This window comes from Ursus maritimus, unplaced genomic scaffold, assembly GCF_017311325.1.
Source record: "Ursus maritimus isolate PB19 unplaced genomic scaffold, ASM1731132v1 scaffold_22, whole genome shotgun sequence".
Lineage (NCBI taxonomy): Eukaryota > Metazoa > Chordata > Mammalia > Carnivora > Ursidae > Ursus > Ursus maritimus.
This window is the reverse complement of record NW_024424675.1, coordinates 23,217,121-23,231,518: the sequence shown is the minus strand read 5'-3', so window position 1 is coordinate 23,231,518 and position 14,398 is coordinate 23,217,121.

The window sequence follows — 14,398 nt, the reverse complement described above, 5'->3', positions numbered from 1 at the left end:
AATAGGCCCCAATTTCCCACGCTGAACTGCCCACCCAGGAATTCTTGGCAAATAAGGAAGATCCGAATAACCAATGTTTTCCAACACATTGCCATTTTCATGACTGCTACACATAACAATGAATAAAGTTGTCATGATGTTATAGTCTGAAGACCTTTAATTACACACGTCGCGGTTTTGACATTGCTGTTTTTCCGATTTTAGAGGCAAGGCATTTTGTTTTTTCAGCTCTCATTTTCCTCATTCATTCCTTCATTTACCCACTTGTTCATTCATTTAACAAACGTAAATTGTTTTGAGCTGGGGCCACTTTTCCATTTGATCACCATTCATGGGGCACCTCCTGGGTGCCACGCCCTGTGTTAGAGTCTGAGAGGAACCTGTCCCAGAGATGGGCCACCCCCCAGGGCGCTGGCTGAGCCGCTGCCCTCAGCTCACGAGTGCAGGAAAGCATAGTCTCACGCTTGCTCACTGCCCTGAACAACCAGAGGCAGGTGCTATTTCGTTCCCATTTTATAGACGAGGAAACCGAGGCACAGAGAGGCCAAGTGAATTGCTCAGGGTCACACACATAGCGAGTCCTGGGGATCTGAGCCCAGGTCGCCTGGTCCCAGAGTCCATGCTCAGACTGTGTGAGCCCTTCAGGGGTAGGAAGCACTCTGATCCGTCTCTGCCTCCCTAGCACCACCCAGCCCAAGGTCAGTGTCAGAGGACGCACTCCGTAAAAGCACATTAGTTGAAGGAGCGTGTGCTAGCTCTTTCTTCTCTGTTAGATTGGAATTCCTTTGTGTCCGGGGCTCATGGCTCTGCCCTCTTTGTGTCTCCAGCAGCCGGCCTAGGGCCTGGCTTGTGGGGAGCCCCTAGAAACACTGGATTGAATTAAAGTGCAAAGAGCAAGTTAGTTGACAGACTGACCAACTGGCTGAATAGATAGACGTAGGGGATGAGATCCAGAGTCCAGCAAGAAGATCCTAGAATCCTATCCCTCTCTCCCCCTCAGCCTCCCTCCCACCCTTTTCCCATTCATCCTCCCACCCCTTCAGCCATCCACGCATCCCATCATCCATTCATTCATCACATATCTATGGAGCTTCTACTCTGGCCTGCCCCATGCCAGGCTCTGGGCCCCAGACAGCACTCATATGAGCACCTACCCGCAGATCCCACCAGCACAGAGTAGAGGCAAACATACGTACCGAGCAGGTAACATACTTGAAAATGTTCTGTACTTTGAAAACCCTACAAATGGTCAGAATGTTTCCTCTCGAGGCTTCGCTGCTGTCCCTGGCACAGAGCCCAGTCCTGATGAAGTCCCTTCATAAACACCGAATTGGGTTGAACTGAGCACTTTGGGACTTGAAAGAGGAAATGATAAGACATTATGGTATAGGAGGGGACAGATAAGACAGAAGACAGATGTTGGCATCATTTCCAAATCTGGGGTCGCCTTGAGTATGTTTGTCTGGCTGGGGCTTTTGGTAACTAACCAGACCTCAGGTCAAGTCCTCACCCTCCTACTTTCTGTCTGTGTGACCTTAGGCAAGTTACATCAGCTCTCTGAGCCTCCAATCCTCATTTGCAAAATAGAGATCATGAAGGCCATCTTGCTGAAAGTGGTGTGGGAATTAGGTGTGGTTTAAGCCCCCCAGCCCTGGGGGTAAGTGCTCAGTGAAGATAGCTCTGCAGTGCTTGCTCAGGGGAGGGCAGAGGGCGGGCAGTGGGGCAGGGTCTCTATCCCGACCCTGCTTCTTACCAGCTGTGTGATTTTAGGCCAGGCAAATCAGTTCTCAGAGCCCCCTCTCTAAAATCAGGTGCTGATCCTGGTGAGGAAGGGGGGGGGGCATTAAGTGAAAGAAGGAGGCAGAGTTTGGGAGCGGTAGGTAACTGATGGCCGCTCAAGTCATTGGGGAGGACGAAGTCTGGGGAGACTCGCAGAGCTGCCTGCCTTTCCTCCTGGGACTCTGGTCTGGTGGGACCTCCTCGTCGTCCCCCCCTTCTCAGGCTCTCTGTCCCTTCTGGAGCACCCCCAGGGCCTCCTCTCTGGCCTCCTGACCTGCTTTGCCGCACCCCCTCCCAGTGCCCGGGGCCAGCTCTGAGGATGTCACACCCCGACAGGTCTCCCCTTCTTCAGGGTGCCTCCTCTATGAAGCACCCCCCCCCCACTAACCATAGCCGGACCTGCATTTTAACAAGAGCCCCAGGTGGTTCTTGTGCGAGTTCAAGGCTGAGAAGGGGAAGAGAGAGGCAGGGAGGAGCTGGAGGGACTGGGGTGTCAAAGGAAAGGACCTTGATTCTTCCTAAGGAGGGAGAGATGGGAGTGTGTTGTGTGCTCTAAACAATGAAAAAAATTAACTTTCTGTTCACGAAATGAAGCTTCATTAATATTTCGCAGGACATCGTTTCATATTTGCATAAATCAGATTCACATCAAATGGGACCTGACTGTCTTTGTTGCCTGAAAGAACAAGCAGCCTGAGAGCCTCCCACTCCGGATCCTTTGGCAACGGGAGGCCTCCCAGGATTGTTTATCGTTGGACCAAGGACACCAGGTGCTGGGGGTGCTGCAGAGACTTCGGGGAGAACACCAAAGGCCACTCCACTTCCATCCTGTCTCCCTTCTTTGTCTCGCCATCTGGCTCCACGCAACTCTGCTCCAGGCCCACAAGGCCCCTCGTGTTGTTCACAAAGACGGTGCTGGAAAAGGACGTTGAGGGAATGGATGCTGTCTTCTGTGTCACTGGGCCAGAATGGCCTTGTGAGCCACCAGGGTCAGTGTGTCCTCAGGCCATGGGCGCATTGGACACGAGGAAGGCCTGGAGAGGTTGGAGCTCAGGGGTTGCTTTGTGCAGGGTGTGGGGAGATCCCTGGTCTTGGGGCCCTCCCCTCACTGTGGGTTCCTTATGCCCCCTCCAGGATGGGGTCTCCTGGCTGCCACACTGTGAGTCATAGAACTAGGGTGTTGCAAAGGGGCTTAGCTTCCTGTACCCAGTTTCTTGTGGTACTAGTGGGGAAACTGAGTCCAGAGCAGCATGGGGGACTTGATGGACAGTTGTAGGCCAGGACAAGAACCTAGGGCATCTCTTCCCTGAGGCTTAGGTACCCCCGCCTCCTACTGCTCTCTGCCAGAAGAGCTGGGTTGGAATTTCACTCTGCGTCCATCTAGCTGTGTGGAAATGGGGCAGGCAGCTAGCCTCTCTGAGCCTCAGTTTCCTTTGTAGCAAAACAGGGATATTAACAGCTACTTCCAAAGGTGGCTGTGAAGACCACGTGAATGACTCATGTAAGGTGCACAGCACAGGGCTGGACACAGAATAAAACAAGTAGCTACAGGGGCGCCTGGGTGGCTCAGTGGGTTAAGCGTCCAACTCTTGATCTCAGCTCAGGTCTTGAGCTCAAGGTTGCGAGTTCAAGCCCTGCATTGGGCTCCGTGCTGGGTGTGAAGCCTACTTACAAACAAATAGCTAAAGTCTATTAACTACCATAACGTTATTGCTATTATTAGCCCCATTTCTCAAATGGAAAGACTGAGGGAGACAGGTTAAGTACCCAGGAGGCTGAAGAACTGGGATTTGAGCCCATGAATTCTGACTCCCTAGCCTTCATATTTAGTCATATAACTTCTCTGAGCCTCAGTTTCTCCACATTTAAGATGGAACTAATGGGAGTGTCTGGGTGGCTCAGTCGGTTAAGCATCTGCCTCTGGCTCAGATCATGATCCCGGGTCCTGGGATCAAGCCCCACATTGGGCTTCCTGCTCAGTGGGGAGCCTGCTTCTCCCTCTGCCCGCTCTGCCTGCAGCTCCCCTTGCTTGTGCTCTCTCTCTCTCTGTGAAATGAATAAATAAAATCTTAAAAAGAAAGAAAGAAAATCAAGCAAGATCATGAAAACCAAGTGCCCAACACAGTGCCTGCCATTAAAAAAAAAAAAAAAAAAAATGCTGCTTTACCCAAGCAGCTTAGGCTGGGTGTAGGAAACACGGATTAGCAGGGGCATGGCTCCACCTTGTGGTTTAGTCTGGAAACTGCACCCCCTCACCCAGATGTCCAGCCAGTCTGTTCTGGTTTACTCCTCCCGCAGGGCCTGCAGGGATGGGGGAGGGGCGGCAGCCGAAGCTCGTGCAGTGTCCACCCCTATCACTGTAGGGCCTCGTATGTGGGGAGCAGGGGTGGCGCTGAGGGTTTGACTGGGTTCTTACACCCCCTTGAGGTTTCCTAGCCACATCTTTACAGTTGCTCCCTCTGCCTCATCATTTGTAGACTGTTATCCATTGGGGGCAGTTCGCGAGGCAGGCTCTGCACTTAAAGCTCTCTTGATGCATTTTCTCAGGATTACCCTGTAAGATAGGGGCTATTTTCACTCCCATTTTGCAGAAGAGGAAGCTGAGGTTCAGAGTCAGTGGAAGAGCAGGATTTGAACTCAGGTCTACCCGACTCCCGAGGATGTGCCGTTCACTGTTGCACCAAAGAGCTGCGACGTGGACCACCCCTGCCCTGAAACATACCTTATCACAGAGCACGTGCCTTGCTCATTCCCACCCACCCCTCGGGAAGATCCTGGGGTTCCCAGGGCCTCTGAGGCCTGGGTTCTGACCTTCTGGGATTTTAAATGTGTGTTATCTTAGTCCTCAATTTTATTGAGGTGTATCTTAAACACTGAATAAGTGGCTTTGCAGCAAATTTCTTATACGGGAGGGGAAGGCAGAGGACAGACAAGCGGAGCTGAGGGTGCAGGGTCAGAGGGTTCCAGGCGATCTCCCCGGTGTAGCACCCATTGCCTCTGAGTCCTAACCCAGCTCAGACCTCGTCAGCAGCCGCCAGCGAGAACGCTCAAACCCTGGGCTGTAGAGCGTAGGTACCTCCTGGTGGGGGCGCGATGCTCACAGCCTGGCCTTCCCCCATTAGGGTACCACTCCTTTGGCTCCGTTCTTAGAGGCTTTTCTGCCATAACCGGCCCCATACTGACTACCTTTCTGGAGAGGTATTCCATCTTACCAGCCTCAAGCATATCCAAAGCCAAGCTCTAACAAAGGGACTATCTGAAGCTTGGCTGCGGGAGATCATTGGGGTGTGAATGAAGATGACAGTCCCTCGAGATGGGGTCAGAGAGCTCCACAGGGACTCTCCAGGGTTTAAACGTCCTCACCGTAGTCCCGGCAGGGGTGCCATGCTGATCCTACAGATAGGAGGACGGCTGAGTCTCTGCAACTGGCAGCAAAGAGAGACACGGAAAGGTGCCACTGTGAGACAGGCCATGGTTTGTCCAGAGGGCCCCCTGGCCTCCGGTCTTGTCCTCTCCCGTGTCCCCAGCATGCATTGTTGAGGGAAAGGCCTTTAGAGACTGTGGATATTTTACAGGTGGGAGAGGAAAGGCCCAGAGAGAAGACGGGACTCGAATGAGGTCACCTGGAGAGCTGGGCGCTGAACTGTGGCTTGGGCGCAGGGCTTGGGATGCCCAGGCCAGGGCTCTTTCTGGTCGTCTTCCCTGGCTTTCATCACAATCATGGAGAAGTCCCAGGGAAGCAGCTGGTGGGCTCTCCGATGAGTCGGGCCATCCCTGGCTCCCCAGGGAGACTATTTGCTGTCCCTCCTACTTGAGGGGGGTCTTGTCTCCTCCCCCTGCCTCTTGCCAGGGACCCAATCTTGGTGAGAAACCTAGGGGAGGCAGAGGTGGCCCGAGGCAAGCTATGATGATAGTTCTGAAGTCTGGCCAGGACAGCATAGAACATAGGGGATTTGGAAAATAGAGTGAAAACAGTGATGTGATTAAAAAAACAAAAAACAAAAAACTCCTCTAAGACTCAGAAATCTGTTGGCTTTATTGGAAAGCTTCTCACAATAGAGTTGTGGGATATCCCAGGAATCTCACCACAATGCTCTTCACCATAACATGGGATAGCCTGGAAACTTAACCATAATACTAAGAACAACCTCACTTTAACACCAAGAGAATGGGCTAGCCCGGAAACCCAGTGGCAATACCTTCACTATGGAATGAGATATCCCAATAACTGACTGCAATAGTGAACTATTTTAGGAACACCATTGTAGTAGTCTTCCCTTTTGGGTAGGATATCCCAGGATTCCCACAACACTGATCACTGTGGAGTAGAAAATTTCAGCAAAGTTATCGAAGGGTTAATTATTACAGAGTGAGTGACTCTCTTGACAAAACTATTCACTGTGAGTGGGTTAGTTCAGGAGCTCCACCTTAATGCCGGTGACTATGGAGTGGGCTATCCCAAGAACTCGGCTCTAACACTGATCACTATGGAATGGGCTACTTTGGAAAAATCTACAATAAGAATCGCAATGGAATAGGAGACCCTAGAACTCCAAGGTAACACTAATCACTGTGGAGTGGGCTATCTCAGGAACCCCACTGTAATGCTGGTCACTGTGGCACTGCTATCTAAAAACCCAGCTTTAGTGCTCATTCTGGGTGAAATATGGATTCTGTGTCAGGTGGGCTCTCCATGGCCCCAGGACTTTTACACCGGTTTTCAGAACCCTTGAGAAAGGACTGCTCAACGCTGAAGAAGGCAGTGAGGTTGGAGGGCAATGGGGATGCATATAAGAAGAAAAACTTACTTTCAATCAGCCAGTTAATGAAAGAGGCCGGGAAGTGTTTGTCCTGGGGAAAACCAGAAAGCCTCTATTAATTGAGCACCGTCTGCATGCCGGGCCCTGAGCCTCTCATTTGGTCCTCACAACAAACTTGCAATATAGGGATTATAGACAGGATTATAAAAAGGAGACTCAGAGATGTGAACAGCTTTGCCCATGTCTTACAGAGAGCTGGTGGAGAGCTATTCCTAGAATCCGGACCCCCACCTCTGACCCTGGACAGCTGGGTGCCGGAAGGCATGGGGGCTCTTGGTTCCAAGGACCGTGAAGATCCTACTTTGTGGAACAAAACACACTCCTCATAATCAGAACTTCCCATGAATTGAGGTGCTGGTAGGATGATGTTCATGCTTAGGAGAAGCTCAGACGGGAAGGGTGCAGGAGAGGCCAGCATGGACCCCTCCTCCAGCGCGGACCCCTCCTCCAGCACGGACCCCTCCACCAGAGTGGACCCCTCCTCCAGCGTGGACCCCTCCTCTAGCATAGACCCCACATATTGTGATGTCAAGTAACTAACTTGATTTTTTTTTTTTAATATTTAAGTCAAGGGGAAAGGGAAATAAATCACTAAGTTTTGAGTTCCTACTCTGTGCTGGACAAATAACCAGACATCTTCTCATCTAATCATTATGCTATATTTCATGCATGTCAAGATACCATTGATTATGACATACGCTATTTAATGTGCCACCGAGAGTTTATTTAAATCGCCAACTAGATAATGACATACCACTGAATATAAGACATATCCCCAATTTCAGAAATGTTAGCCTCCAATACACATGCCTCTCCTAACAGGGCAGCTGTGACACATTTGCCTGGCCGAGGGGACCCCAGGGAGTGATGGGGTGAGGCCACCCTTGAGCTAGTCTCAGATGTGAAGATACGGCTAATCTCAGAAGATTCCTCAGGGGAGAAGCCGCTGCTCGTACCTGAAAGTCCAGGCAGTAATGAGGCTCAGATGATGGGGGCGCTTGGGTGAGAGCAGAGTAAAGGTTCCTAAATAACCCGAGGGAGTGGACATCTGAAGGAGAGAGAGGGACAGAGGTGACAGAGGACAAAAGGAGACCCAAGAGATGAAGTTGACTGAAATACAGACGATAAAACTCCTTCCTTTGTCCCTGTCTTACACAGACTTATCCACGAGGGGGAGATAATTCCCAAATTCCAGGAAAAAATATCGTAGCCCCAGGGCCCTACAGTCTTCCCACCAAGAGAACATTCTTAACTTGGCATGTAGTAATCTGTCCATCCATCTATCTGTCCATCCGTCCATCCATCCATCCTCCTGCATCTTTCCTGCTTCTCTTATATCCACCTCATTTTTCTATCTTCCCTCTATTCTTCCAGCTAATCATCACTACGCCTAAATCCCTTTCCTCCATTCTCCCTTCCTTCCATTCTTTTTTCATCATATTCTGTCCAAACCTCCTTGTATTTACCGATCCTCTCATTCATTCTTGCATCCACCCACCCCTCCATGCGTGTTTTCATTTTTCTATTTTACCATTCATTCATACTTCTGTCCTTTGTTCCATTCACCCACATTTCCCCCTTCCATCTCCAGTTCATACTCCAGCAAAGTGTATATGGAGTGCCTACTCTGTGCTCGACTAGGCGACAAACACAAGAAAGACTACAACAGAGTCCCTCCCCTCCAGGAGCTTCTGTTCTGGTGGAAGAAACCAACAATTCCTACACAATATGATAAGCATGGTGGATGGGTGTGCAAATGCCGTGGCAGCCCTCAGGAGGGAGTCATTCTTCCTGGAGAGATCTGGAAAGGCTTTGGGGAAGACAAACCATTGGAGTCACACCCTGAAGGGGACTGGGATTGTTCCGGGCAGAAGGAGGGCATAAGAAGTCATTCAGAGCAAAGCTATGATGTGTCAAAAGGGCCTGGAGTAATATGGGATGTCTGAGATCAGCTGGCTGGAGCAGCAGGAGGGGGACAGAGGAGAATAAGGCTGGAGCCATTGCAGGAAAGACCTTGCCTGCCAGCTCTGGGGCTTTGAATTCGATCCTCCCAGTAACGGGAAGCTACAGAAGATTCTGATCAGAGGTGTGATTCAGAAAAATCTGTCTGGAAGCCATGAAGGGGAGAAAACAGGAGTGGGTGCGGTGGCCCCTGCAATGTCTCATCAGGCCTGCCCCACATCTTACTTTTCAGAATGCTCAGCTGTTGATTGATGATGTAGAACCAGAAACGGACCACTGGGCACAGCTGACATGCAGACGGAAACTGTGACAGGAGACTTGGGCCGCCCTGCTGGCCAGGCCTGGCCCAGTCCAGCCCGGTCCGGCCCAGTCTAGTCCAGCCCGGTCCAGTCCAGTCCAGCCCGGTCCAGCCCGGTCCAGTCCGGCCCAGTCCAGCGCAGTCCGGTCCAGCCCAGCCCAGTCCAGCCCAGTCCGGTCCAGCCCAGTCCAGCCCAGTCTAGTCCAGCCCGGTCCAGTCCAGTCCAGCCCAGTCCAGCCCAGTCCAGTCCAGTCCGGCCCAGTCCAGCCCAGTCCAGTCCAGCCCAGTCCAGCCCAGTCCAGCCTGGTCCAACCCGGTCCAGCCCAGTCCAGTCCAGCCCAGTCCAGCCCAGTCTAGTCCAGCCCGGTCCAGTCCAGCCCAGTCCAGTCCAGCCCAGTCCAGCCCAGTCTAGTCCAGCCCGGTCCAGTCCAGCCCAGTCCAGTCCAGCCCAGTCCAGTCCAGTCCGGCCCAGTCCAGTCCAGCCCAGTCCAGCCCGGTCCAGCCTGGTCCAGCCTGGCCCAGCCCAGTCCAGTCTAGTCCGGTCCAGCCTGGCCCAGCCTCTGACCGGCCACATACAGAGCAGTGATTTTATCAGAGTCTTTTGTAAACACAACACAAATCTCCCTCTTCCACAGGTGAAAACTACTTGGCACACATCAGTCCCTCAGTAAGTGTCCCTTTCTCTCCCCTTTCCCCCAGCATCAGGGACCCGGACAAAGGACAGGGCAGCAAAGTTCCAGGGGCTGGAGGGTCTGGGGTTACAAGCGCCTGCCTGGGCTGCCTGTCCCCGCCGTGGCTGTTCATCTGTCCCTCCAGCTGCCCTGCAGGTCTCCAGGCCCACCTTGTCAAACTTACCATGGTGGGTAAGGAATTCCGCAGGGCCTGTGTCAGCATGACTTTTGTCGCTGAAGAGAGCAGGCTGGGAAGGGGAACAGGGACAATTAAAATAACAACAGTTACAGCTAATAGTTACAAACTGTGTTTTCCACTCCAGAGACGAGTCGAAGCGCTTTGGCATCTGCTGACTCAAATGACCATAATCGTTCAAAACACAGACTGTTTGCCTCCCAGAGCACTACCTCCTGGCTGTGTGACCTTGTCCAACGTACATAACATCTCTGTGCCTCTCGTGTGTAATATGTAAAACAGAGCTGTGGTGAGGATTCGATAAGTGAAAGAAAGAGATGGGCTGGAGGACAACCCATCATCAGGAGGGCCTCTAGTGTCTCCTAAACGGGTGGAAGCTTTTACCTCCCCTGTGACTTGGTTTAAGGTGCGTAGAAGGCAATTGCTCTTAGAAACCATGTTCTCGAATAATGGTTGCCAAGAGGTAGGTGGCAGGCCAAAAGAGGCCCGCAGGTGTGCTTTCTTTTGCAAGGACAGTCTTTTAAAATTTTACAGTGAGTTTTCAGAATTTAAAAATAAAGTAACTTTACATAAAAATCCAAATGTCCAGTTTCTGTTTAAGGTACAGAAATCAGACAAGACTGGGCCCACCTTCCCAAACGACCAGTCAGCCGGAGCCAAAGAGGGACTGCTCTCTTTAGATAAGGTATATAATGGTTGGTTTGCCACAGCCCTCCATTCTCGACTGCATCCGTAAAATTGAAATTGAGCTTGTATGTTGTATTTCTCTTAACTGGAGCCCAATTGCTAATTTCTGCTAATTTCCTACCCTTAATGGGCATTTAAGTTTATGATCTTTGTTCTAAGGCATTGAATTCAGAGTCTGGGAGCTAGAAAGGATCACAGACAGCAGGCAGTTGGGTTCTCAGGCTAGTCTGCCTGTCTTTTTAAACCCTGAGTTATAGTGCCCATCGATGGTTTACAATGTCCTTCTCAACTATGAAATGATCCTAGAGATCATCCATTAGGTGGTGATTGGGTTTCCAGCCCAGCCTCTGGATGCCTTTTTGGGGACTGGTTTGTCTGAAATAGAGTGCTACAGAATCTGATGAACCTTAGCTTATTGCTCGTAAACTGAGTAAGCATGCATTTTTAGACCTCATCTAGTGAACAAAGCTTAGGTTTTTAGGGGAGACCACAAAAGTGCTTTTGAGAGATCAGTTTGTTTTTTTACCCTTCAATCCATCCCTCCATCTATACACCCATCCATCCTGTATCCATCCTGTATCCATCCATCCATCCATCCATCCATCCATCCTCCCAGCCACCCATCCTCCCAGCCACCCATCCTCCCAGCCATCCATCCTCACACTCATCCATTCATCTGCCCATCCAACCATCTATTCATTCTTCTCTTTCTCTCCAGTGTATCTCCAGGAACAGCACTGTAGTGACTGGCTCAACATCTGTTGAGTGAATAAATGAACAAATGAATGATAAATATAAGGCGGCTTCTGCTCCCACAGAGCTCATGTAGGCATGCACTCAGGCACAACATAATGTGAGAAGTGTTAGGACAGAGATTCTGCCCAGGACCCGTCTGCCCGGGATCCTGCCCAGATAAGGGACCATGCAACACTCAGGGCCACTTTCAGGGAAGACATGGGCTTCTAGCAAGAAGCTAACCTCTCCTGTTTAGAAATCTAGTTCCCTGGTGGAGAAACCTGGGCAGAGGTTGAAGTGAGAAGAGAGATGCTCTGGTGGTGTGGCTTGCTGTACCTTGGCTGTGGTCCCCCGTGAGCCTGGTCGTTGCCACTATCATAGCATTGTCCCCCACCGCACCCTGCCCAGCGCTGGGCCCTCCCTGCACAGTACCTACCATGTTCGCATGTGGATCCCGGTGAAGACGGGCTGGCAGTTCTGCAGAGCAAGTGAGACTTGGCCGGATCTGGTCTGGGGCAGTGCTAAGGGAGCCTTGATGGTCACATCCAGTGTGGAGCCACTGAGGAAGCTGAGCAGCCTGGACACCCGGCAGGAGGACAGTGTGAGCTGAGTTGCTGGGGAAAGTCCACGTGGGGGCCGAAGCAAGGGTGGCCTGGGAAGCCATAGCCAAGACACTCCCTGGGCCCCAGGCCAGTCCCAGGGGCAAGTCACTGGGCTTATTTTCTCTACCTCTGCAGGGCAGGAAACCTTCCCTTTCCAGAGAAAATGTTTGGGGCTGTTCTAAAGACTTCCCTCAAACTTGGAAATCACTGGCATTTGTGGGCTTGAAAGGTGACCTACACATATTTATGTTTTTAAATGATGCCTGTTCTCGGGCGCCTGGGTGGCTCAGTCAGTTAGGTGTCTGTGTTTGGCTCAGGTCATGATCTTGGGGTCCTGGGATTGAGTCCCACGTTGGGCTCCCTGATCAGCTGGGAGTTTGCTTCTCCCTCTCCCTCTGCCCCTCCCCCCTGATAGTGCTCTCTCTCTCAAGTAAATTTTTAAAAATTAAAAATAAATAAATAAATGATGCCTGTAAAAAGTGTATACTTTTAACTTAATTTGTTTTTGAATATATATTAGAAAGTAAGTTAAAGTAACTGGTTTTGTTTAATTTATTTTTTAATAGGCAATACATTTTCATGGTTCAAGATTCAAAAGATAGAGAGAATGCACAGTGAAAAGCCCACCTCCTACCAATGATCCCCAGCCACCCAGCAACCCGTTGGGATCACACAAATCATCAATGCTTTCTGTGTCTCCTTCCAGAGATATGATAAGCACATCCCCATCCACTCACATGTATAATTTATGTCTCCGAGCTTTTGTTTCCTGTTCTGTAAAATGGGCACAATGGGGGTATCTTCCTTCTAAGGTTATGGCAAATAACATATTATATATATATTTCATAAAATAATTCATATATATAATTCATATATTATATAAATATAATTCATAAAAGCCTCAGCACGGTGCCTGGAATATATTAAGCACTCAATAATATTAGTTACGTTTTATCACCACAGTCATCTCTTTGAGGACAATTTGGCAACACTTAACCAAAAACTATAAATCACACTTCTGAGAATTTCTAAGTAAATAATCAGAGATCTGAACAAAAATTTATTTATTTATTTATTTATTTATTTATTTATTTATTTATTTTTAAAGATTTTATTTATTTACTTATTTGAGAGGCAGAGAGTGAGCAAGCAAGAGAGAGAGCATGAGTAGGGGGAGGGGAAGAGGGAGAGGGAGAAGCAGACTCCTTGCTAAGCAGGGAGCCCAATGTGGGGCTTGATCCCAGGACCCCAGGATCATGACCTAAGCTGAAGGCAGACGCTTAACCGAGTGAGCCACCCAGGTGCTCCATGAACAAAGATTTATAAGGCAAGACAGTAATCACAGTAATCATAAGACAAGACAGAAATCACAAGTAATCACAGAATAATTTATCAGAATGAAAATTGGCGGGGGGGAGTGCCTGGGTGGCTCAGTCAGTTAAGCATCTGACTTGATTTCAGCTCAGGTCGTGATCTTGGGGTCATGAGATGGAGCCCCATGTCAGGCTCTGTGCTCAGCTGGGAGTCTGCTTGAGATTCTATCTCTCCCTCTCCCCCTCCCCATACTCTCTCTTTCTCTCTCTCTCTCAAATAAATAAATCTTTTTTAAAAAAGAATGAAAATTGGGAACACCTTAAGTGTCTAACGATAGAGGAATGGTGAAAACGTATCATGGCACACCAATGCGACGGAATATTTACTGACATTCAAAAAGGTGCTGAAAAAAGTGTGGAAAGGAGCAAACTGAAATGTTAATGGCCATTGTCTTTGGGCTGTGAATTTAGGTTTATACTTCAATATTTTGTCCAAGTTTATTACAACAAAGCATGCAAAAATGGCAGAAAAAGAATAGATTTACTCTCACACCTATCTTCCTCTTAACAACCATCGCTAAGAAGCTTATATGTTTAGAAAGATATTGTCAAGAGCTCCTGGTGGGTAATGAAAGTAGCCAAAGGGCATTTTGCCAGTTGTTTAAAAAATTGCCCCTGTCTCCAGGTATTCCCTTCTATGCCCCCTTCTCTAGCCACGAATGGTTACTTAACCTTGGGAAAGTGATAGTCAGTCTGGTCTGAAACTGCAGTTGGAGGTCGGAGAAAGGATAGACTTTCCATGACACCTGGACGATGTCAAAGTCAGTGATTTTGAGCCTGCAGAATGGGAAGCATGAGGGAAATTGAACCAGCAGAAATTCCCAGTCTTCTCAACTCAACACCCAAACTGCAACGTGGCCTTTCTTCCATCCTCGGCCCACCCTTTCTTAACCTGGGTTTCCATTCTGAATCCCATCCCTACTAGACAAGGAAAGCCTTAGTCAATAACTGAGATGTTTTTCAGTTCATTATTATGCTAAAGGAAAATTAAGACATCAGATTCAAAGCACCCCAGTTCAAAGGAACTATGGTGTTAACTTATTGCAAAGATGCTCTTTTAATCACTGGGGTATTAAATAATAGCTCAGATATCAGCTGGGAAGGGCTTCCTCTGTACCCTTTTCCAGTCCTATTTGTAATTCAGTAGGGGCTTGGACAAGCCTACATAAATCCAAGAGATGAAGCCATATGGGGGAGTGTTGGGTGGTGGGTTGGCAGTTTGGACGAGGAAGCAGTGTCTGATGCTGTCTTCTCAATGTCACCTTTCCAAGTAGG